This window comes from Nyctereutes procyonoides, unplaced genomic scaffold (genome assembly GCF_905146905.1).
Source record: "Nyctereutes procyonoides isolate TBG_1078 unplaced genomic scaffold, NYPRO_anot_genome, whole genome shotgun sequence".
Taxonomy (NCBI): Eukaryota; Metazoa; Chordata; class Mammalia; order Carnivora; family Canidae; genus Nyctereutes; species Nyctereutes procyonoides.
In genome coordinates, this window is record NW_026575137.1 from 10,669,304 (window position 1) to 10,692,178 (window position 22,875).

The following is a 22,875-nucleotide window of genomic DNA, read 5'->3' on the forward strand; positions in this document are numbered from 1 at the left end:
GCAGGACCGGGACGCCCTCCGATGCAGCAGAGCTTGACAAGGGGCACCCAGGCTTCTTCGGGTACCTGTGCAGAGCCTACGGGGTCTTAGCCGCCGGGCTACATGCTGAAGGTACAGGCCGAGGCATATGAGCACAGCTCCACCGCCACTGCCACGGACCCGGAATCTGGTCTTGCAGAAGAGTCATTTGCTGCAATGATTTAAAAACGTGCATTTCAGAATGAAAGTAAAGTATGCCTGCGGGGGAAAAATAAATCAAACCATGTGACAGAGTATATGGTACCGATCCCCTCTTCTTTTTCTTTTTTTTTTTTTTAAAGGTTTATTTATTTTGGTAGCAGAGGGGCAGGGGGAGAGGGAGAGAGAGAATCTCAAGCAGGCATGCAGCCGTGCACAGCCCGACGTCCGCCTCCATCTCATGACCCCAAGATCACGCTCAGAGCCAAAAATCAAGAGTTGGGGGATCCTTTGGTGGCTTAGTGGTTTAGCACCTGCCTTCGGCCCAGCATGTGACCCCAGGGTCTCAGGATCGAATCCCATGTTGGGCTCCCTGCATGGAGCCTGCTTTTCCCTCTGCCTGTGTCTCTGCCTCTCTCTCTCTCTGTGTTTCTCATGATTAACTAAATAACATCTTTAAAAACTAAAAAAAAAAAAAAAAAATCAAGAGTCGGATGCTTAACTGACTGAGCCACGCAGGCGCGCCCTGCCAATCCTCTCTTCTTATAGGAAAAAAATAAATAAATCCTCTGACCATTTTGTGCATAAAGTTTCTGTGTTTCCTTCACCAGGGGAGAAGGACCGAACTGCAGGTTGCTTGAACCTCTAGCCCATTGGGCAGTGGTTTTGGGGAGTGCGACTTAGTTTCCTGGAGTTTGATCACCCCTCTGTGATGCTTAGTTTTATCCTCCTGCTTTGGCGGAGGGAGGCCCAGACAGCTGAGTGGGCCTGGGAGGGTGTCCGCGGGAGAGACAGCAGGGGGGTCAGCAGGCTGAGGAGAGCAGGTGGGCCTCGCTTCTGGCTGTTGAGCTTTCTGACTCACCTGGGACTCACACCGATGACCTTGCGGCCGCCCCTGGACCCCACGACCCCCACTCTCAGGCCTTTGGGCCCGGACTGAAGTGCACCATCAGCTTCCCAGCTCCCCACCTTCTGGGTCAGCCTCCACGGCCACAGGGGCTACGTGTTGTCTGGTGGCTGGCCTGCTCGGGACAACACCTGCCGTCGTCACAGCGGGGGTGGCCAGGTTTCTGACGGGCTGCAGAGCAGTCGAGGCCCTGAGCCTCCGGCGTGTGGCCCGGCGATGCCACTTCGCAGCGCCACCGTCCTGAGCAGCCAGCCAGCCCGTCCGTCCATGCCTCAGTTGGCGCAGGGAAGGCCGCGGTGACCGCGACCCTGAACAGCCCATGCGGCTGCTGCTGGCCGGACGTGGTCCCTTGCGGCCCGTTTGCCCACAGGCCCGAGGGCGCCAGAGGTCAGGCTGAAGTCGGCCTCTGCCCACCTCACTGAGGAGGGAAGAAGTCTGGAGACAAGGGAGGGAGGGTCTCAGGACTCCCCCGCTGCTAAATGCCCATTGGTGGAGCTTCTGGGCCTGTCTGTCTCCAGTGCACTTGGTCCCGAACTACTTCTAAAATGTTTCCGAGCCTGCTCTGCATCCTTCTATCGTCTTCTGGATAAAAATATCTTTTGCTCTCGGTCTAGAGCCTTGTTTCTCTGCAAGGGTATATATGCCACCTATCTTCTTCTCTGCTTGTTTTCTGCTGGGGCCAAGCAGTTGGCATCATTCCCTGAGCATGTCAAGCGCCTCTGAGTGGACAGGGTCGCACCCATGCCCCATTTCCCCCTGCACAGCTGGCACGTGGGAGTGAGGTAAGAACAGTCAGCTTGTACTGTGCACCTGCTAGTAGCAGGCTCAGGGCTTGCACCCCTTGCACTTACTGCTTGGGGAGACATGGCCAAGCACACAACCAACCAAAGTAAGAAGCAAAATCTGTAACATGCCATTGGGAGTCACAGGCAGTCGTTTTAGGGTTCTGAGAAGGATCCTACTTGATTTGGGGGTTCAATACAATTTTTATAGACGGAAATGAGATTTGAATTGGACCTGGAATGATTGTTAGGGTTTCAACATTTATTTCATATTATTAAGCACCCTTTACGCTGGGTGCTGGGATTCAAAGTCCGTCTAGCTGTGCACCTAGTATCTAGCAGGAGACCACGTGTATATCCACGGAGACTCTTTTGGGGGCAACTAAACAAAATCGGCTCATGCCGGCTTAAGCAAAAAGCACTTGAATGGCTTGCACAATTGCGAGTTCTGGGGAGGGAGGTGGCATCAGGTGGCATGGGTCAAGTACTGTGCTCCTGGCTTGGGTTTCCTCTTTTTCATCCCCATTTCAAACGGGCTTCCTCTGTGTGTTGGTGGTTAAAAGTCATGGTGTGGAAATTGGCCACAGACAACTTCTGGATTACACCAGCTGGTAGGCCTAGACAGAGGGGGATCGTTTCACTTTACACATATAAGGTCCTGAGAAAAGGTGGCAATTGCACGGGTTGGGTTCATGTGCCCCTAATTACAGCCAGATGGTCCTTCCTGGAGCCACATTTGGGAGCCATGTGTGACCCACAAGAGTGAAGGAAGGGCACTTCTCGAAGTGCAGGGTGGACCTGTTACCAGAAAGAGAGGAGCCAGGGAAGAAGGGCTATGGGCCGACGTGCACAGCGGACGCCCCTACACAGAACGCCTCTGGTAAACTTTCTTTTCCTTGGCTCCCTGACGCCACATGCTCTGGCTTGCTTCCAAACTCCCTAGCTATTATGATGATGATGATTATAATTTTCAGTCGTATAACATAAATAACATAGACTTTGTGTCTTTAACCATTTCACGATATACAATTTGGTGTCATTAGCAGCATTCACGATGTTGTACAACCATCACCACTATCTTTCCAAAACTTTTTTTTTATCACCCTGAATGAAACTCTGTACCCATTAATAAATAACTCCCCATCTCTCCACCCCCCAGACCCTTGGTGGCTTCTACTCTGCTTCCTGGTTCTATGAACTTGCCTATTCCAGATACCTCATCCAAGTAGAACCATGTAATAATTGTTCTTTTCTGCCTGGCTTATTTCACTTATAGTGTTTTCAGAGGATCATCCATATTTCAGCAGGTAGGAGAACTTTATTTCTTTTAAAGGCTAACATTCCACTGTATGGATTTACTACGTCTATTAATACATCTTTCGGCTCTTGTGAATAATGCTACAGTGAACACTGCCATACGAGTACCTGTTTGAGTCCTTGTTCTCAATGAATTTGGGGTGAGATTTCTGGGTCCTATGGTAATTACACGTTCAGCTTTTTGAGGAACCCCCATGCTGCACTCCACAGCGGCTGTGCCATTTTTTAGTCCCACTACCAACGTACCAGGGTTCTGATTTCTCCATATTGTCACCAACACATCATTTCCCATTCTACAGATTACAGTCATTGCGTTAGTTTGCTCAGTCGGCCGTAACAGGATGTCACCGAGGGGAGCTTAGACACCATAAATTCATTCTCTCACGGTTCTGAAGCCTAAATGTCCAAGATCAAGGTGCCAGTACATTGGCTTCTGATTAGGCCTCTCTTCCCGGCTTGCAGACAGCAACTTCTCACTTGTCCTTGCATGGCCTTTTTTCTGTGCATGCATGGGAGAGAGAGAGGGGGGAGAGAGAGAGAGAGAGAGAGAGAGAGAGAGAGGGAGATCTGGTGTCTCTTCCTATAAGGATATCAGTGCTATTAGATTAGGCCTCACCCTAATTCCTTCACTTAACTTTCAATGGCCCCATCTCCAAACACCGTCACATTGGGGGGTAGAGCTCCACATACAGAAAATGGGGGCGTGGTGGCACAGATCAGTCCCTAACAGCCATCTTAAGAGGTGTGAGGTATTTCATTGTGGTTTTCTCTAGACATTCTAGTCTCCCTTGGTGATGCAATCTACTCTTCGTAGCCATAAGTGCTGGAGGTGTCAACACTTGTCCAGGAGCCCTCCCCTCTTCTCGTCCCACATGGGCTTGCCAGGTGCGTGGCGTTCTTTCCTATGGCTTGAAGGAGTGGCGAGGCAGCTGCGTGCTCTGTTTGCCCCGGCCCGATCCACCCCCATTCTCTGCACGGGGAGGCTGACCCCTGCGATTGCACAGCTGGGCCCGTTTGCTTGCCTGGCTTCAGAGCTGGGGCAGGACTGGCTCCAATAGATCAGAAGCGCGGAGGAGAGAGGTTTCCCAGTTGCCTCCTTCCGTGGCTGTCGCTGGGGGCAGTTAGGATTTTAACATACCTTCTGGAGTATTTTGGCCCTAGGCATGGTGGTGGTTTCCCACTGTTGCAGTCTCTGAATGTCTCCTTACTACTTAAAAAAAAAAAAAAATTTGCTCTGGGTTGCCTGGGTGGCTCAGTCGGTTGTGTCCAACCCTTGGTTTTCAGTTCAGGTCATGATCTTGGGGTCGTAGGATAGAGCCCCACCTCGGGCTCCATGCTCAGCACTGAGTCTGCTTGTCCCTCTCCCCCTGCTCTTCCCTTCAACCATAAATTCATAAATAAATACATAAGTACATAAATTCTTTACCTTGCCTACAACTGTCTGAGTAGATCTCCTGCGACCTGGCTAATAACACAGAAAGACCACTTTTTTTTTTTTAAGATTTTATTTATTTCTTAGAGACTGAGAGTGAGTGGGATGGGCAGAGGGGGAGGAAGAAAGAATCCAAGGCCGGCTCCTCAGTGAGCAAGGAGCCCGACGCGGGGCTCGATCTCATCTCGTGACGGCTGTGAGATGGTGACCTGAGCTTCGGCCATCCCCAGAGGGACCACTTACAAGACCGCTGTCCAGGCGGTGGGGGCCTGCACCAGACACTCGGAAGAGAGCTATCTACGAGGAGAGATACATGAGGAATGAATGCTACCGGGTGCCTCGGACGACCGACCGGTATGCTCTTTGGGAGCGGGGATTGTGTTTCATTCATTCTTTAACCGCGATGCGTGGTCCTTATTAGCTGCTCCATAAATAGTGGTGGGATGACTGATGGGAAGCGTCAACAAAGATCCCAAGGTTCAGGCCTGTGTTCCTTCCCTTGAAGAAGAGGAAAATCAAGTCAATTTACAAGTACTTAAATAACAGTAAGAATGACGCAGAAAGATACCGTAGAAACGGCACCCATCTGAGAGTCAGGGGGATCTAAAGCCCAACTTTCCCACCCAACCTTGGGCAAACGACTTGACTTCTCTGTCTGAGGTCCGTTTCCTTCTCTGCATATAGGAGTACGAACCTCCAACCACAGAGCTGCCCGGAGGAGCATCTGGATGACATACGCGGACCACGTATCTCGGGGACCATTCCCGGGGTTTGTTCCGAAGTATATACTTCAGGCCCCCGTCAAACAAACCATGAGTTGTGTCTGTTGTGCTCCTTCCTGGAAAACCACTGCAGATTTAAAACTCCTCCTCTACCTGCCGTCTGCAGAGTCCTGGAAGGGCACAGTTTGTGCCACTGTTACTCATTAGCTTGTATTTTAGCTCTTAGGACTCTGGGCTCTTTGGAGCGGGGCTGACGACAGGAGCCTTCCTCCTGTGATCGTGCTTTGACCTTAGGCCCCGCGTTGAGACCAGCAGGAGCACCTGAACTCTGCAGACTCTAACCCTCCACCTCTGGTGCCCTGTGTGTCCCTGTTTCCTCTATGCTTCCCTAAATGCCCTCGGCCACACCAACACCTACTGGGCTCGGGGAGAGAATTTCCCAACTGCAACTGGACAGATGCCTTCATATTTCAGTCTGTTAAGTAATGGTTTGTTATGTCTGTTAAAAAACGATTGTCTCTACGACTCTGTACTGAATTTGCTGAAATAAGTAAATAAATAAATGCATGCTTCCCCGGAGACGATGCAGTTGTGGGAACTGGGCAAACAAGAGGAAGGAGTTCCCTTTCAGGATATTTATAATTCAGATAATGACCTCTGTTGACTTGTTACCCGGGATTAACCTTCCCTTCTAACTCATGACAGTTGACTTTCTTACTGTTTTAGTTGTCACTCCTTTCTCCTTTAAGACATGGCTGTAAGATTTGTCTTTCAAAGACCCTCTATCGGTCAGGTTTTATTTTAGAGCATTCCAAGCCTTGGGTGTCCAAGAACACTTGTAAATCATGCAGTTTACTCTTGTTGAATATTCACAGCTTCACATAGTTGCTATTTCTATAAGTTTACCAAAGCCAGCTGGTGACTTTATGCTGAGAAAAGTGTGCTTTAAAGCAGCAGATATTATATATCTTAAATATGTATTAACATGTTGGAATAGTGTGACTGAAATATTCCTTAAAGTCCATAAAATCCAATACAAAGGCAAAAAAAAAAAAGAGTATGCAATGAGTCTTCATTTGAAACATACAATTTATTCTTTTCTAGAATTTCCTATTTTCTGGATTCCTTAGTCTATGGTTTCTTAGGCTTACATGAAAATGCTCCTGCTACCTTGTGGAAATATTTGCATTCTAACCAAATCATTTCAGAACTTCTCAAAGGCTGAGAGAGATCTAGGCTGCCTCCATTACTTTTGAGGTTCCCAGTATATTAATTTTTTTAAAAAAAATCACTAAAAGGGTTAAAAATTGGGGTGTTTTGAAAGTTCACATTTTAAACAGTTGATGCCTTTAACACACACACACAAATTACAACACAAAACAGTTGCGCTAGTTGGAAGATAAAGATTCAACTTTTAAAATCCACAGTACACTGGAAGGTGATATAGTTTCGTCAGGGATCTCAATTTTAAATTTGGATGAGGGTGTCTTCTTTCAATCCCATCAGTGTATTTTGGTGTAATCTCCATTGAAGGTAATGTCAGAAGCCTAAATTCAAGACTCTTTATAAATGTAAGAACTGGGCCAGATAACCTTCTGGGTCGGTGTCCACTCCTCCTCCTTTCCCTTACCATAAGCCAAGAATATTTAATTCATAATTGGGAAACTATATTATTATTTAGTAACACATAATGAATTAAAGATGATGATCAAGTCTTATCCATGTCCAGTTGTGTAAAGAAAAACTCTGAATAACCCTAGCTTGGGGAAGTGTAACAAAGGGCAAATTCTAAGACCAGTTTTCTCCCCAGATGCTGACACCGAGGCTTTTCTCAGCTAATTTTTAGAGGTATTGGTTTGCTAAGTCTTGTTTAGATCACAAGCTCCTTGCAAAGGAACTCTACGTATACTGAGCTGTTACTAAAAACTAGTAATTAATCTTGTTGGGTAGTTCCCATCGAAACTATTTAAGATTTAACTAGGAAAATAATTTTCCACTTTATGACATGGCTACCCTGACATTTGCACGTATATTTTACAGATGTGGAAATACTCTGCACTCTGTGCTTACGACCACAGACGCCATCTGCTAGGCAACGTGGAGTTCGGCCTACAAGGACATGCAAGTAAATACCCCTCACTCAAGTGATTGCCTCTCATTTGGAAACACCCTGCTTCACTTTTGGTAGCACAGAAAAGATATTCCCCATCTGCGTGTAATTTGCAGCTGAAACGACCCTTTCGTACAGACAGGTTGGCTGTTCCATGGTGTCAGTAGCGACCAGGTCTAGCTGGACTTAGATCATTAGCCATCTCGCCCTGGGAACTACTGGGGCAGTGGGTCACAGGAGAGAGGGTCGATAGGGTTGATGTGTAGCAGAGCTCCTCAAAGCAGCAGCAGAGAAAGGTCTAGGCACCAGGGTCTTCTCGAGAGGCAGAGAAATCTCACCGTAACTTCATCTGCTCCAGGCCAGCTGGGGTGGAAAGTGGATAAATGAAGGTCAAGCAACCTGGGTCCGAAGCTGAGCTTCTCCTTTTTGTAAAGGAGAAAGAGCCAAGCGCAGATGTAATTTCAGCAGAGATCACAAAAGAGGGCAGAGAACGGAGCTTTTAGAGAATAAAAGGAATTGACAAATATATTGTCCTATTAAACATGCAGAAGAATCGTTTTGGATGTCAACTTCCCCCTTAACAAGCTTCAAAGCTTATTAATCAAGTAATAACTATTTGTTAACGTCATTTTAAAAGTTACACATTTTTAAAGCGATTTTTTTCTTCTTAACTGAACAAAGAATGCCCCTCCCTGCAAAAATACACTGTATTGAATTAACACGATTGCCAATTCCTCAGCACACAGATCAGAAAGGCCAAGCGGCCTTATGTGTCGTTTTTCTGAAAAAGAAAACTCAATTGCCCCTTTAAAAATATAATCTGCAAGTTGAAAACAAAGAAAAGGAAAATATATCCAATAGAAATAAAAAGATCCTAAAGATTGAACTTTTTGCTCTCCTTGAATGACTATAACGCTAGCATCTAGATGGATATTAGCACCAAGTCTGACAGTAATCTTGAATATTGCAAACATAGCTATAATTTTTGGAAACTTAGCTGTTTTTACTAAGATGGTGGCAAAGTTGCGTTGCTTGTTGTCGGTTTTTGTAACTGGAGATCTAGATTACAATTTTCAAGGGCTCTATGGGCAAACGCTCTGATGCGAAGTGAGGGACTTTAACTGGAATAAACTTCAAGATCTTTTCTCATTCTAAAACTAGGAGTCTATTGTTTGTCAGAGTTAGAAAGTTTTGTAGTGATATTTGTAGGTATTTTCCCTCCAGAATTTCTTTCATTTCTCTTTAACCCCAAAAATAAAATGAAAAAGAATATGTTCTGGAGGGAATTTGTGACTGTTTGCTCAGACAAAATCGGTCATCATTCAAGGTTAAACAGTGACCGAGTGGCAGAGAACAGATTGGCAATTATTCGGTTTTAAATTCTGAACTTGAAATTAAAATGAGGGAAAAAGTTCCTTTTGGTGTCATACAAATCCCCACTGGTGTGAAGTCTGCAGTTGCAAATGAGGAGTCTTTAGCTGTGCCCGGTGGGCTCTGGGGAGCAGGTGCTGAGCCGGGGAAGGGGGGCAGCAAAGGCTTGTGGGGAGTGAAAGCTGCCAGGACAAAGGGGAGGCAAGCCCGCTGGGGCAGGGGGGGCCGTCCAGCCCAGGCCCACTTGATAAAGGCTTTGCCGAAATCAGGGGCGCTCAAAGCACAGCTTGCACGGTAAAGGAGCCTTCTATCTGGCCAAAAAGTCTAGGCCTTGTCCACAAGGAGTGGGACAACCTCCCTGCCTCCTAAAAAAAAAAAAAAAAAAAAAAAGCTGGAGCAGCTCCCGAAGGAGTTGAAGCTGGAGGCCAACTGTGCTGCTCCCAGCTGGGCTGTGAACTGGGGCGGGGGTCTCCGGGCCCTGTGCTGGGCGAGCCCCCCTTCACTCTCAGAACCCCTCCATCGCCCCCATTTCCCGGACCCTCGTCCCCTCCCTGGCCCTAGCAGGAGTCCAGGCTCTTCTCACTTTGTTATGCCGAGCAGTTAGCTCAAAAAACTGGCCCCGTCCGGTCTGGGTGAGAGGAGCTCCTGTTGTCCCTTCAGAGGCCTGCGACTGGCCTTCCCTGCTCGAGTGGAACCCACGCAGCCACGCCCTTAGTAGGAGCCAGCGTGGGGGCAACTCTGGCTCCACCTGGCATTTCTCCTTCTCATCACAAACGGAGACCACAGGGATGGGGAGAGCCAGAGCGACATTTGGGAACAAAAGCAGACAGGTTTCCTGCCCTGGGTGCCCGGGCCCTTCCCACGACCCCGCCTCCCCTTGGGTAAGAGACCGGTTTTGGGGAGGGGGGAGTGGTAGAAACTGAAGAGTTATTTTCTTAAATATTTGCAACTAAATCCCTAAAACGCTGTTTTAAGGAATCTGATGTCATCCCTGGCCTCTACTTGCCACTTGACAAAAGCTGATTGTGCTATTTAGTTAATAATTAATTCTGTAGAGAGCAGGAATTTTACTACACAAACTCAAAAGTATAAGAAATACCATATTCTTGATTTGCTTAAAACCCAGTGGGCACCCCTATGTCTTTCCTACATTAAAATTCTGGAGTCTTATCGGCGGCGTGTATCATATTGAGGGCCGATTCTTTGGGAGGACAGCTTCCTAAACAAGGGATTTTCAGGTCAGAGGGTCAGTGTATTTCAGATCGGAACACGCGGTTCCACACACCGTCCCCCGCTCAAAAGTATCAACGTGTCTGATTATCCACCCCCTCAGCAGCCTGGAAGTTCTCAATCTTTTCGACTTTGGCCAAGCAGATGGGCAAAAATTCAATTTTGTTATTAATTTGCATTTCCCCGGCTACTGGCAAGATTGAGCAACTTTTAATGTTTATATGGCACCTGCACTTTCTTTGATCCACTGGGTCATTTGTCTTCTTACTGATCTAGAAAAGCCTTATGTAAGTAAGGGCTCTTAACGCTTTTTTGCACGTGTGTGCTGCAAATATTTTATCACTTTTCTTTTGACTACCTGTGGGCTGGCAAAGACAGAACCGCCTGCCCCTCAGCTCATAATCCCGTGGCGGCACCAGATGAAAGATGGATAATAATAACTTGATTAAATGATACGCAGGTAATACTTCACAGTAAATGCCTCAGGGGCTATTTGGAAATACCTGCAGCAGGAAAAATCTGTTTTCAGTTAAAAATCCCTTTTATTTTTATTTATTTTTAAAAATATTTTATTTATTTATTTTAGAGAGAAAAAGAATGGGGGAAGAGCAGAGGGAGAGGGACAAGCAGACTCCGTGCTAAGCGCAGAGCCGGACGCAGGGCTCAATCCCATGACCCTGAGATCCTGACCTGAGCTGAGATCAAGAGTTAAGCTCAGGCTTAACCGACTGAGCTCCCCAGGTGTCTCTAAAAATGCTTTTTAATGTGTAATGAACACAATGAAACTCCATTGAAGGCCACTGGCATACTTTTACCATGAAGTCAGGCATAAAGATCAGTCCTTTTAGATTTTGCCATAACTTGACCACTTTTAACCTCAATCTCTACCACTTCTCACATGTCCTCTCTCAACCTACCACTCCCAATTCCATTCTTCCTCAGAGTGTTTCTATCCAGTCTTCTATTTTCACAGTGATGGTATTTGTTAGTGACAGAGATTTTGGATGGATCTCCAGTGAGTCTTAGACTCTGAATATGCATATTAAAGAAATTGGAGAAGGCTTAGTTTCTTCAAATCCTTGACTATGCAAAAAGTAGTTTCAGACTTTAACATTTTAAAATTGGAGAATCTATTTTCCTGTTGAGTATTCACTCATTTAGCAAATATTTGATTGCATACCTTCTATATACTTAGGCACTGTTTTTTTTTTTAAAGATTTTATTTATTCATGAGAAACAGAGAGAGAGGCAGAGACACAGGCAGAGGGAGAATCAGGCTCCATGCAGGGAGCCTGACGTGGGACTTGATCCCAGGACCCTGGGATCAGGCCGAATGCAGATGCTCAACCACTGAGCCACCTAGGGGTCCCTAGGCACTGTTTTAAATAACATTATATCCTGTTAGAGGGGAGGAGGGGAGGGAGACGGAGTAACGGGGTGATGGACATTAAGGATGGCACTGGGTATTATATAAGACTGACGAATCACTGAACTCTATCTCTGAAACTAATAATACATTATATGTTAATTAATTGAATTTAAATTAAAAGATTAATTTAAAAAATAACATTATATCCCTGAGTTCATGGAATTTACATCCTAAATGGGAGAAAGAGAGAGAGAGAGAGAGAGAGACATCAAATGGTAAAAACATAAGTCTATAATGTCAGACAGTGATACATACCATAAGGAAAAATCAGGCAAGATGAGAAGAGTATTTTGGGTTGAATTGTGTCCCCTCCAAAATTGAAGTCCCAGTACCTGTAAATGTGACCTCATTTGGAAATAGGATCTTTGCAGATGATCAAATCACAATGAGGCCATTAGAGTGGGCCCTAATCCAATGACTAGTGTCCTCATAAAAAGGGGAAATTTGACACAGAGACGTGCCCACAAGGAGAATGTCATGTGAAGATGAAGGCAGAGATCTGGGTGTTGCTTCTACAAGCCAAGGAACATCAAAGATCGCCAGCGAACCACCAGAAGCTAGGAGTGAGACATGGAGTAGATTCTCTCTCATGGCCTTCAGAACAAACCAATTCTGTCAACACCTTGATCTCAGACTTCTGGCTTCTAGAACTCTGACACTTCTGTTGAAAAGGTCTCCAAATGGTAGTACTTTGTTATGACTGCCCTACGGAAAGTAAGATTTTAGATGGGGTGATGGGGGAAGTTCGCATCTGAAAGGAGAAGAGGATATAGGTCAAGAAGGTAACTGGAGAAAGCACAGACCAGGTAGAGGGAATAACAAGTGCAAATCCCCTCTGGTGGGAGCACACGAGTGGCAAGTGTAAGGACTGCCACAGTCAGGGTTCCTGAAGCATGGTGAGCAACATGAAGGAAAGTGAGGGAGATAAGGTCAGACGCCCATAAGGTAGGGACCAACTGGCCACGTGTGGATAACGGCTTTCTTCCCCAGGTAATAAGAGAAGCCACTGGAGAGCTGTGGGCAGAGAAATGACATCATTGTCAAAAGTAGCATATTCAGTTTTCTGTTAACCAGAAAACAAGTTCCAAGTTCCTGATTGATGGTTTCACTTATGCACCTGTTCTAGCCAGGAGTCCTGGGGTTGCAAGTGACAGAGATTCAGCTCAAGCTCTCCTTTCTTTTTTTTAATTTAATTTTATTTTATTTTTATTTATGATAGTCACACACAGAGAGAGAGAGTGAGGCAGAGACACAGGCAGAGGGATAAGCAGGCTCCATGCCCCGGGAGCCCGACGTGGGATTCGATCCCGGGTCTCCAGGATCGCGCCCTGGGCCAAAGGCAGGCGCCAAACCACTGCGCCACCCAGGGATCCCCAACTCAAGCTCTCCTAAGCAAGGGAGGGAACTTATTAGCTCACGTAACCAAAAAGGCCATGAGTATTTAGGCAGAGCTGGGGATCAACCCATATCATCAATAATCTGTCCCCTTTTCTCCTTCTTTCAGTTCTCCTTTCCTCTATGTTGACTTTGTTTGCAGATAAGCTTTTATTATTATATGGCAAAAGAACCACCAGTAGCTCCAGACTTCATGCTTCTTAGTATTAGATATGCCAGGAGAGATTCTTTTTCTCCTACCATTCACATAATCCCCCAAAGAATGCTGGTTGGCTTCCTTGATTATGAGCCTAGTCCTATAATAACCGGTGGTGGTTTCTAGAGATAGTTCTTTGGCTGAGTGGCCTACATCACATATCCACTTCTATAGCAAGGAAGCAGACCCACAGGTTGCACTATCTAGGTGGGTGAGAAGCATTTACCAAAAGAAAGAGTTATGTGGGGGCCACAGAGCTGTACAGCTTCAGAATTCTAATTCATGTTATAGTCTACATGGATGCGACCCACTGCAGTGCACAACCCCCGAGAGGCCTTATGGTAGTCCTTGGTACTCTAACCTGAGGAAGGGGGAAAAGAAGCTGTGCAGGCAAAAAGGGCAGGCATCCTCTAGTACATCGTTTTTTTTTTTAAGATTTTATTTATTCATGAGAGGCACACACAGAGAGAGAGAGAGAGGCAGAGACACAGGCAGAGGGAGAAGCAGGCTCCCTGCAGGGAGCCTGATGCGAGACTTGATCCCAGAACTCTGGGATCACACCCTGAGCCAAGGGCAGACACCCAACAGCTGAGCCACTCAGGCATCCCTCCCCTAGTACATCTAATTACAGAGCTAGTCATTTGTAACTTTAAGAAAGAACTTTTTTTTTTAAAGACTTTATGCAAAGTTGGCTGGACTTCTGGTTTCCTGGAACAAAATATGACTCATAAAATGCAAATCTACAGCAGATATATAAACATATTTATTTCTTCTAAAGAATGATATCCAATAGTCCTATTTATGGCATATCTTAGGCTTAAGTCAAGTAAATAATTCACCTTTGATAACAGTAGTATAAATGGAGCTGTGATTCACAAGTGCATGGTTCTACCTAAGGACTCTGTGCATTCATTTATTACACAGTTATAGACTGGCCCCTAATATTGACAGGTTCCATGCCAGGAATTATAAATATGGCGAGGAGACCAAACAAACCTTGTTCCTGTCCTCATGGGTAAGATGGATATTAGACAATGAACACACAAATAATATATGATTATACTGTGGTAAGTAGGAAGAAGGAAAAGAACTGGGTTTTATCAGAGAAAATTAACAAAATTGGGGTTGATTTAGATCAGGATCAGGGATTCATCTGAGGTTGTGCCATTTAGGCAGAATGCTGACGTATATATAGGAATTAGCCAGATTTGAAGAGTGGGAGAGGAAGGGAAAGTATTCCAGGCAGAGGGAATAATATGTACGAAGGCCTTAAAGAGTTTCAGATATCACCAACACCCCTGCCCAGGCCCAGGGACGTGACCCCAGACGCCTACCAATTCTATTGTCCATTTCATTTTTATTGTTGCTTTCCAATGATATTTCAAATTAACTAAATCACACACATTCCCCTTTCATCATTATAGGATAGATAGAATGTTTAGATTTTCTCCTCTGACTATAATTTTTTAAAAAAGATTTTATTTATTTATTCATGAGAGATGCAGAGAGAGGCAGAGACCCAGGCAGAGGGAGAAGCAGGCTCCCTGTGGGGAGCCCAATGGGGACTTGATCCCAGGACCCTGGGATTACACCCTAAACCAGAGGCAGATGCTCAGCCACTGAGCCACCCAGGAGTCTGTGTACAGTTTGTTTGTTTTTTTTTTAAGAAATTTATTTTTTATTTCTGTTTTTAAGATTTTATTTATGTTTGACAGAGAGAGAGAGAGAGAGAGAGAGAGAGAGAGAGAGAGAGAACAAGCACAAGCAGGGGAATGGCAGGCTGAGGGAGAGAGAGAAGCAGACTCTCCACTGAGCAGGGAGCCCGATGTGGAGCTCGATGACAGGACCCTGGGATCACAACCCGAGCTGAAGGCAGACACTTAAACTAATTGAGCCACCTGATTATAATTTTTATATATTAATGTATATTAATGTATTAATGTATTAATATATGACGATGGCAAAGTGATCAAAAGTGGAATTAATGAAAGGATGATTGTAATTATTTCATGTTGGCAATATATTTTCAAGTGTTTTGCAGTCATTTACCACTTCTGTTTCTATAACTTTATGGTAGGAAAGAAGAGAACAAGAGGACTTAGAGCTGAGGATGCCAGCTATGGAGAGGCGGTTAGTATTTACAGGTAATTCTCTAAGGTTCTCTTCTGGGCTCTGCTAAGTGAAGGACAGAAGTCTGGGTACTGACTACTGGGGAGGAGGTAAAACTTGGATGTCATGGTCCAGGCCCTTGATCAATCAAGGTCCAAACAGAAAATAGATGGCACACTCAGAAGGGTCTTGGTCTCCTGCTTTTCTAGTTTTAGAGTTATTTGTTGCTTTTTTTTTCTACTCAGTCAACTCCTAAAAAAAGTATAGCCCAATAGATTTCTGCAATCATGTGTACCTGAAATATGTAATGACAAGATACTTGAAGAAAGGTACTTTTGTCATACTATTATTACCTTTATTGTTCATCTTGGTTTTTCAAATTATAGGAGTTTTTAAATATGAAAAACAACACAGAGAGTAAGATAATGTGTACTCATATATCCACCACTCTGATTTAGAAAATGTTAATATTTTGACATTTTTTTCCAAATTTTTAAATAAAACATCACAGCATGCAAGGCTTCTTGTTACTTCTCCTTACCCCCTATTTATTCATTCATTAATGCCTTCATTCATTACTTTCATTTTTAAAAGGTTTATTGAACAACTACTTACCCTGCTATAAAAGCCATGGGATAAACACAAGATTGAGACTTATTTCCTTTCCTCAGGGTGTTACCAATCTAGCAATGATATCCTCAAAATGGTTGGTTGGTTGTTTTCAGTAGGTAGCTGTGAACATATAAAAGGAGGGGAAAAAACTAGAGAAATGTCAGCTTCTACAGCGAAAACCAAAGAGTGAGATGGATAAAACTCCAATTGCACTAACACAGTGACCATTTTGCCTCTTTCTGTTTCTGATAGAATTGTATGGTAGATGCCCTTTTAGCAAATGAAAAACCTGCTACTAAATAGGTATTTGACACTGGTTAATTTTTATATGCTAGTCTGTGCTAAGCATATAGACAATACTAAATGCTCAAAAGAAACATCAATAGATTACTTTCAGGTCTAAAACTGCGTAATTGTATACATTTTTAAAATTGTACTTGAGGGTGAGTACCCTACATTGGAAAGCATAATGCATTCAGAATCCTCTTATTCATAATTGACGGTAAGTTCTCCAAAATCAGATAACAGGAAGGCCTGCCTATTAGATGAGTAGTGGAAACTTTTCACAAGGGAAACTATTCCTTTCAAGCTTGAATTTCTTCACATTCTGCAATTCTGCTGGGTCTGGGTTGTCTGGGTCGGCAATCGGGAAGATTGCAAGTCTGTGTAGTATCTTGGTTGCAAATTAGGAGGTATCCCCTCTGGGCTCATAACAGCCCTGCCAACTTGTGCCTCTGTGGGAAAAAACAGGTTCTCTTTCCTCAGAGACAGCCCCAAACCAGTCCACACCAGCCCCACTCACCCCCTTGGCCCAGCATGTTTGTGCACTGCACACACTGCACAACCAGGTGCCTTGTTTCCAGTGCCAGAAAACATGGCTCTCAGCATACTACACCAAACACCTCCCAACGCCGGGCACTTGGCCAGGTGCTGGAAATAAAAAGAGGAATAAGACAGAGTCTACCTTTGGTGTCTGGGAAGTGGGCCATATAAACAGATACCACAATAAGAGCTAGTAAAGTGATCAAAGAGAAATGCAGACAGGATCACAAATGAAGGAACTGCTCATTTTTCTTGGATGGGGCTGGGGTCAAGGCAAATTCACAAAGTACAAGGCTTTGGAATTGGGGTTCATAGGATGAGTAGAGGTTCATGAGGTGGGTAAAGGGCAACAGGGCTTTTGATAACAAGGAGAAGCCTGGGAGTCTCTTCCTGCAGCCGTAGCCTCAGGAAAGCCTAGGGCTGCAGCTTCATCACTTTGATCTAGGTTTTGGGTCCCACCATTTTCGTTGGGTTTGTCTATGTCTCTTTTTGTCTTTGAAGTGATCCAGACAAGCTCAGCAGTGGGGCTCGTATAAACAGTGTAAAAAGAAAAAACAGTGTTCACTTGCCAGCAATGTCCCCCCACATAGCTCTCTTGGGAGTCTGGAGAGGCAGGAGATGGCTGGTCAAAGGCCAGGGATTTGGGAACATTGCCAAATGGCCTCCTTGAAGATACAGCACACAAGGACATTCCAGGAAGAGGGAGCAGTATAATACCACAGTATTTTGTTTGCCAGATGGAAATATCCTTAGTGACAAACATATTTAATTTGGCTGCAGGTGTGACCTTTGATTATGCAATAGAATTGTGCAGCAGCTAGAATGTAATTTCTGAACGACCTAGGCTGCTTATTTCCCTAGAATGATTAGTTAGTTTTGCCCAGAAAAGCTGTTCGAAGACCACAGACTACATTTCTAACTCTAATGAACCTTTCCCTCTCTTGGCGCGATCTACTGGTTGCTGGAAGAATTGGGAGGAAGCATGCGCATAGCACAGCTCCACAGAAGCCACTGTCACTCTCAGAAAAACAACTAGGTGCATGTCCCTTGGGCAGGGAGTTAGAGGGCTTCTCCAGGTCATTCAGGGAGAGTGGTCCAATGCCTGCAGCGGACTGATTGTAGAGGGTGGGGGATCAGAGGCAACAACCTTTACTTCTTCCCCCATGGTAGGGACTCTGGTGTTGCTGTGAGGTACTGAAAGGGCGGTGGCCTCTGAATCTTGTTTGTGGAGTTCAAGGAGGACTAGAAGCTTCACTGGGCACTGTGCACCACAACAAGGACAACAAAAACAAACCTGCTGACTGTGTTTTTACTGATTAGTTCCAAACTAGCTATTCCGGGCCACACACTCTTAAACTAGGTTCTCCTTTGATGACCTCTATGTTGAAATAAAAGGAGGTGGTGAGTAATGCAGCACCAGCCCTCGGGAACTGCCTGAGGGCCCTCATTGCAACAATCTGATAACAGCAGAAAGCACTGAGGAGTATCTCCCCACCCATGTTTGTGATCCTCCAGTGCCCAACACCCTCCTTCTGAGGCTCCCACTGACCAGGGAATGGAGAACCTTGGCCCATATTAGTATCCAGGTAGGAGTCATCAATGAGAACAGGAGACAAACTCAAGAACACTTTGTAAACACAAAAGAACATTCCTACAAAGTAGGCAGGCCCATTAAAACATGGCAGGTAAAAAAAATAAATATATATATATTTTTAAAAAGATCAAGTTTAGCCACAGAGAGTTGAAGGATATGCCAACCTGTATTTAAGGACCCCACAAAAGGGGATCACATGTCTATGAATATCTTTGGGAAAGTATCATGCACCAAAATGTCCTCAATTCCCCTAAAAGACTTCACATTCTTCAGCTCAGGAATGAAAAAGATATGTCGTTCCACCAGATACATATGCCAAAAATCCAGGAACCATCATTTATTTCTCTCTTTTCTCCATTACTTTCCCCCATCAGTCTGTCAGCAAGCTGATCTTCAAATTATATATTGATTTGTCCATCTCTTTTTATGTTCATGACCACCATCCCAGTCCAAGCCACAATAACCTCTTGCCCAGACAACCTCAAAATCCTACTCACTGGCTTCTCTATATTCACTTTGGCTCCCCTCCATCTCAGATTGCAGTATGGGAAGGTCTTTCTAAGCATAAACTGATAGAAGAAATGAACAAAGGAAGAGTTATATATATATTTGACAACAAAGAAGGCCTAAAAATTTGAATGTCCAAAAAACATCACCACACATATCTCTTAGCAGAAGTGAGAGGGTTGGGGCAGAGAGAAATTTCACTTTCTACTATACATGTTTCTGTATGATTTCATTTAAATTACACACAGCAAAACATATTATAAACAACTGAAAATAAGCAACAAACTGGAAAAATATTTGACACAAATATGGTAAGACTTAATAGATTTGACAGTCTTAATATACAAAAGCTCATCCAAATCAAAGAGAAAAACATTAAGACCATCAGCATTTAAAATGGGTAAGGAAAAGGGCGCCTCGGGGGCTCAGTAGGTTAAGCAACCAACATTTGGTTTCTGGTCAAGTCATGAGCTCATGGGTCGTGGGGTCAATTGGGCATTGAGCCCCTAGGGAGTTGGGCTATGCACCCAGCAGAGTCTGCTTGAAGATTCTCTTCCTCTGCCCCTCTCTCCACTGGTGTATGTGTGTGTCCATGCATGTGCTCTCACTCTCAAATGAACAAATACACTTTTAAAAAATGGGTAAGAAAAAAATTATACTTTGAAATAAACTAGGTTTTTTTTTTTAACTACTAGTTTTTTAACAAAAAATGAGTAAGGATATCGACACTAAATCACTGAAAATCAAATATAAATATGTAGTAAAGAAAAAATGTCCTATCTCACTAACAGTCACATAAATGAAAATTAAAAGTGAGATATCACTTTTTACATATTACCATGACTTTTAAAATTTTTAATAAATCAATCACTTTAATCATAATTTCTTTGTGGGAATATATAATTTCTTTGGTAATAATTTTGGCAATGTCAAATATCTTAAAACTTCACAGCCTTTTTTTTTAAGATTTTATTTATTTATTTGAGAGAGAGAGTGAGAGAGAGAACAAGGGGTGAGGAGGGGTGGGTTTTAGGAGAGAAGACTCCCCACTGAGCAGGGAGCCCTCCACAGAGCTAGATTCCAGGACCCTGAGATCATGACCTGAGCCAAAGAAAGATGCTTAACTGACTGAGCCACCCAGGTCCCCCAAAAGTCCACAGCCTTTGACTGGTGATTTTATTTCTAGGACTTTATCACAAGGTAATAATATCACAGATATGGACAAAGATTAAACGACAGTGTTTCATCTAAGAATTATATATAAAATCAAAAATTGGAAGGATCAAATAACAAGAGCACAGTTAAATCAATAGTGTTACATCTATCAGTAAGATAAGTTATAATAGTGTCAACAAAAATATTTATGAAAGCTCAGTATAATAAAAATACCTATTTTCCATAAGTTAAATATAAATTTAACATAATTCCAATAAAAATACTTTCAGTTTTTTTTTTCAATAGAAAAACTGATCCTAAAGGTCGAATAGAAAAAATTAACAACAATGGCCAGGAAAACACTGGCAAGGGAAAAGAGCAATGAGAAAGCACCAGTATTAGCAGATATATATGAAAACATATTTTATGCAATAGTTAAGAGAGTACTAGAATATTAATAGACAAATGGAACAGTATAGACACCAAATACATACGTTAGTTCATTCCATGGAAAGGGAAGCATCTCAAGTCAAAGAGGAAAAGGTAGACCCATGAATAAATGATGTCAAGACAAGTAGAAAGATACAAACAGTTGGATCTATGTCTTTGCAACATTTGTCTCCTCCAAAAAAACTCAAGAAAGACAAAGAAATATAAAAACTAAAACTATGGAAGTACTAGAAGAAAACAAAGATTAAAAACATTTTTTAATGGGAAGGTCTTTATAATGATGATTCAAAATCTAGAAGCCATAAAAGTAAATATTGATGAAGTCTGGCTATATAAAAATATATTATAAAATTTGTACATGGGAAGATTCTACAAGAAAAGTCAAAGCCAAAACAAACTGGGAAAAAAAGTGATCTATGTCCCAGACATAGGGCTAATCTCTTTCATGTACACAGAGCTACTATAAATCAGTATGGGAGGCCTGTAACCTATAGAAAAGTGGGCAAAGCTTATGAAAAGACAGGTTCGTTCCATACACATTTTAGGAGTGTGTGTTCCAGCTCTGTGAGAAATGCTGATGGCATTTAAATAGGGATTGCACTGAATGTGTAGATTGCTTTGGGTAGCACAGCCTTTTTAATAATATTTGTTCTTTCAATCCATGAGCATGGAATGTTTTTCCATTTCTTTGTGTCTTCCTCAATTTCTTTCATAAGTGTTCTATAGTTTCAGAGTACATATCCTTTACCTCTTTCGTTAGGTTTATTCCTAGGTATCTTAATAGCCAAAGTACTGTTGAAAAAGAAAACCAATGGCGGGGGCATCACAATTCTGGGTTTCAAGCTGTATTACAAAGTTGTGATCATCAAAACAGTATGTTACTGGCACAGAAACAGACACATAGATCAAGAGAACAGAACAGAGAACCCAGAAATGGGCCCTTTACTCAACAGTCAACTAATCTTTGACAAAGCAGGAAACAATATCCAATGGAAAAAAAAAAGATAGTCTCTTCAATACATGGTGTTGGATCAACTGGACAGTGACATGCAAAAGAATGAAACTGGACCACTTTCTTATACTACACACAAAAATAAATTCAAAATGAATGAAAGATCTAAATGTGAGACAGGAATCCATCAAAATCCTGGAGAAGACAGGCAGCAACCTCTTTGACCTCAGCCACAGCAATTTCTTGCAAGAGACATCTCTGGAGGCAAGGGAAACAAAAGCAAAAATGAACTGTTGAGACTTTATCAAGATAAAAAGCTTCTGCACAGCAAAGGAAACAGTCAACAAAACCAAAAGACAACCTACAGAATGGGAGAAGGTATGTGCAAATGACTTATCAGATAAAGGGCTAGTATCCAAAATCTATAAAGAACTTAGCAAACTCAACCCCCCCCCCCAAAAAAAATCCATTCAAGAAATGAGTAGAAGACATGAACAGACATTTATCCAAAGAAAACATACAAATGGCCAATGGACACATGAAAAAACGCTCGACATCACTCAGCATCGGAAATAGAAATCAAAACCACAATGAGATACCACCTTACACCAGTCAGAATGGCTAAATTTAACAACTTGGGAAACAACAGATGTTGGCAAGGATGTGGAGAAAGGGAAACCCTCTTGCACTGTTGGTGGGAATGTGGACGGGTGCAGCCACTCTGGAAAACAGTATGGAGGTCCAAAAAAGGTTAAAAATAGAACTTCCGTAGGATCTAGCAATTGTACTAGTAGGTATTTACCCAAAGGATACAAAACATAGTGATCCCAAGGGGCACCTGCACCCCAATGTTTACAGCAGCAGTGTCCACAGAAGCCAAACTATGGAAGGAGCCCAGAGGTCCATCGGCAGATGAATGGATAACGATGTGGCAAATATACACATATGTATATATGTACACACACACACACACACACAAACAAACACACACACATACTGGAATACTCCTCAGCCACCAGAAAGAACAAAACCTTCCCATTTCCAACTACGCGGATGGAACTGGAGGGTATTATGCTAAGTGAAAGAAGTCAGTCAGAAACAAAACAGATGAACATAGGGGAAGGGAAGGAAAAATAAAATAAGAAGAAAATAGAGAGGGAGGCAAACCATAAGAGACTCTTAACTCTAGGAAACAAACTGAGGTTGTTGGAGGGGAGGTAGGTAGGGAGATGGGGTACCTGGGTGATGGGCATGAAGGAGGGCACCTGATAGTAATGAGCACTGGCATTATATGCAGCTGATGTTACTAAATTCTACCCCGTAACTATTTAAAAAAAAAAAAAAGAATACGAAAGAACGCTGTACCGGATGTTCAAGACTCTTTAAGATTTCATGCCCCTTTAAAGAAGTTGAAATTTGAAACTGTGGGTAACGCATTATAGGTGTGATGTATGCAAAAAAGAGAGCAAGGATCCCCGGTGAGGGCACCAGGACCAAAGAAAAGGCTTTGGCCTTATGTCAAAATATTGGTTAGTAGGGGTGCCTGGCTGGTTCAGTTGGTAGAGTGTGGGACTCTTGATTCTAGGGTTGAGTTCAAGCCCCATGT

General features: G+C 43.5%; 1 long non-coding RNA gene across 1 annotated transcript in view; it reads right to left on the bottom strand.

Moving 5' to 3' along the window:
* Nucleotides 1-4,689: 4,689 nt before the first annotated feature.
* Nucleotides 4,690-22,875, bottom strand: part of LOC129495671 (uncharacterized) — a 30,069-nt gene continuing 11,883 nt past the window's right edge. The window contains exons 2-3 of the long non-coding RNA XR_008661589.1: nt 15,793-15,909; nt 4,690-5,113 (exon numbers count right to left, since the gene is read on the bottom strand). This is a non-coding gene — a long non-coding RNA (uncharacterized LOC129495671). The remainder of the gene's footprint in view (nt 5,114-15,792; nt 15,910-22,875) is intronic.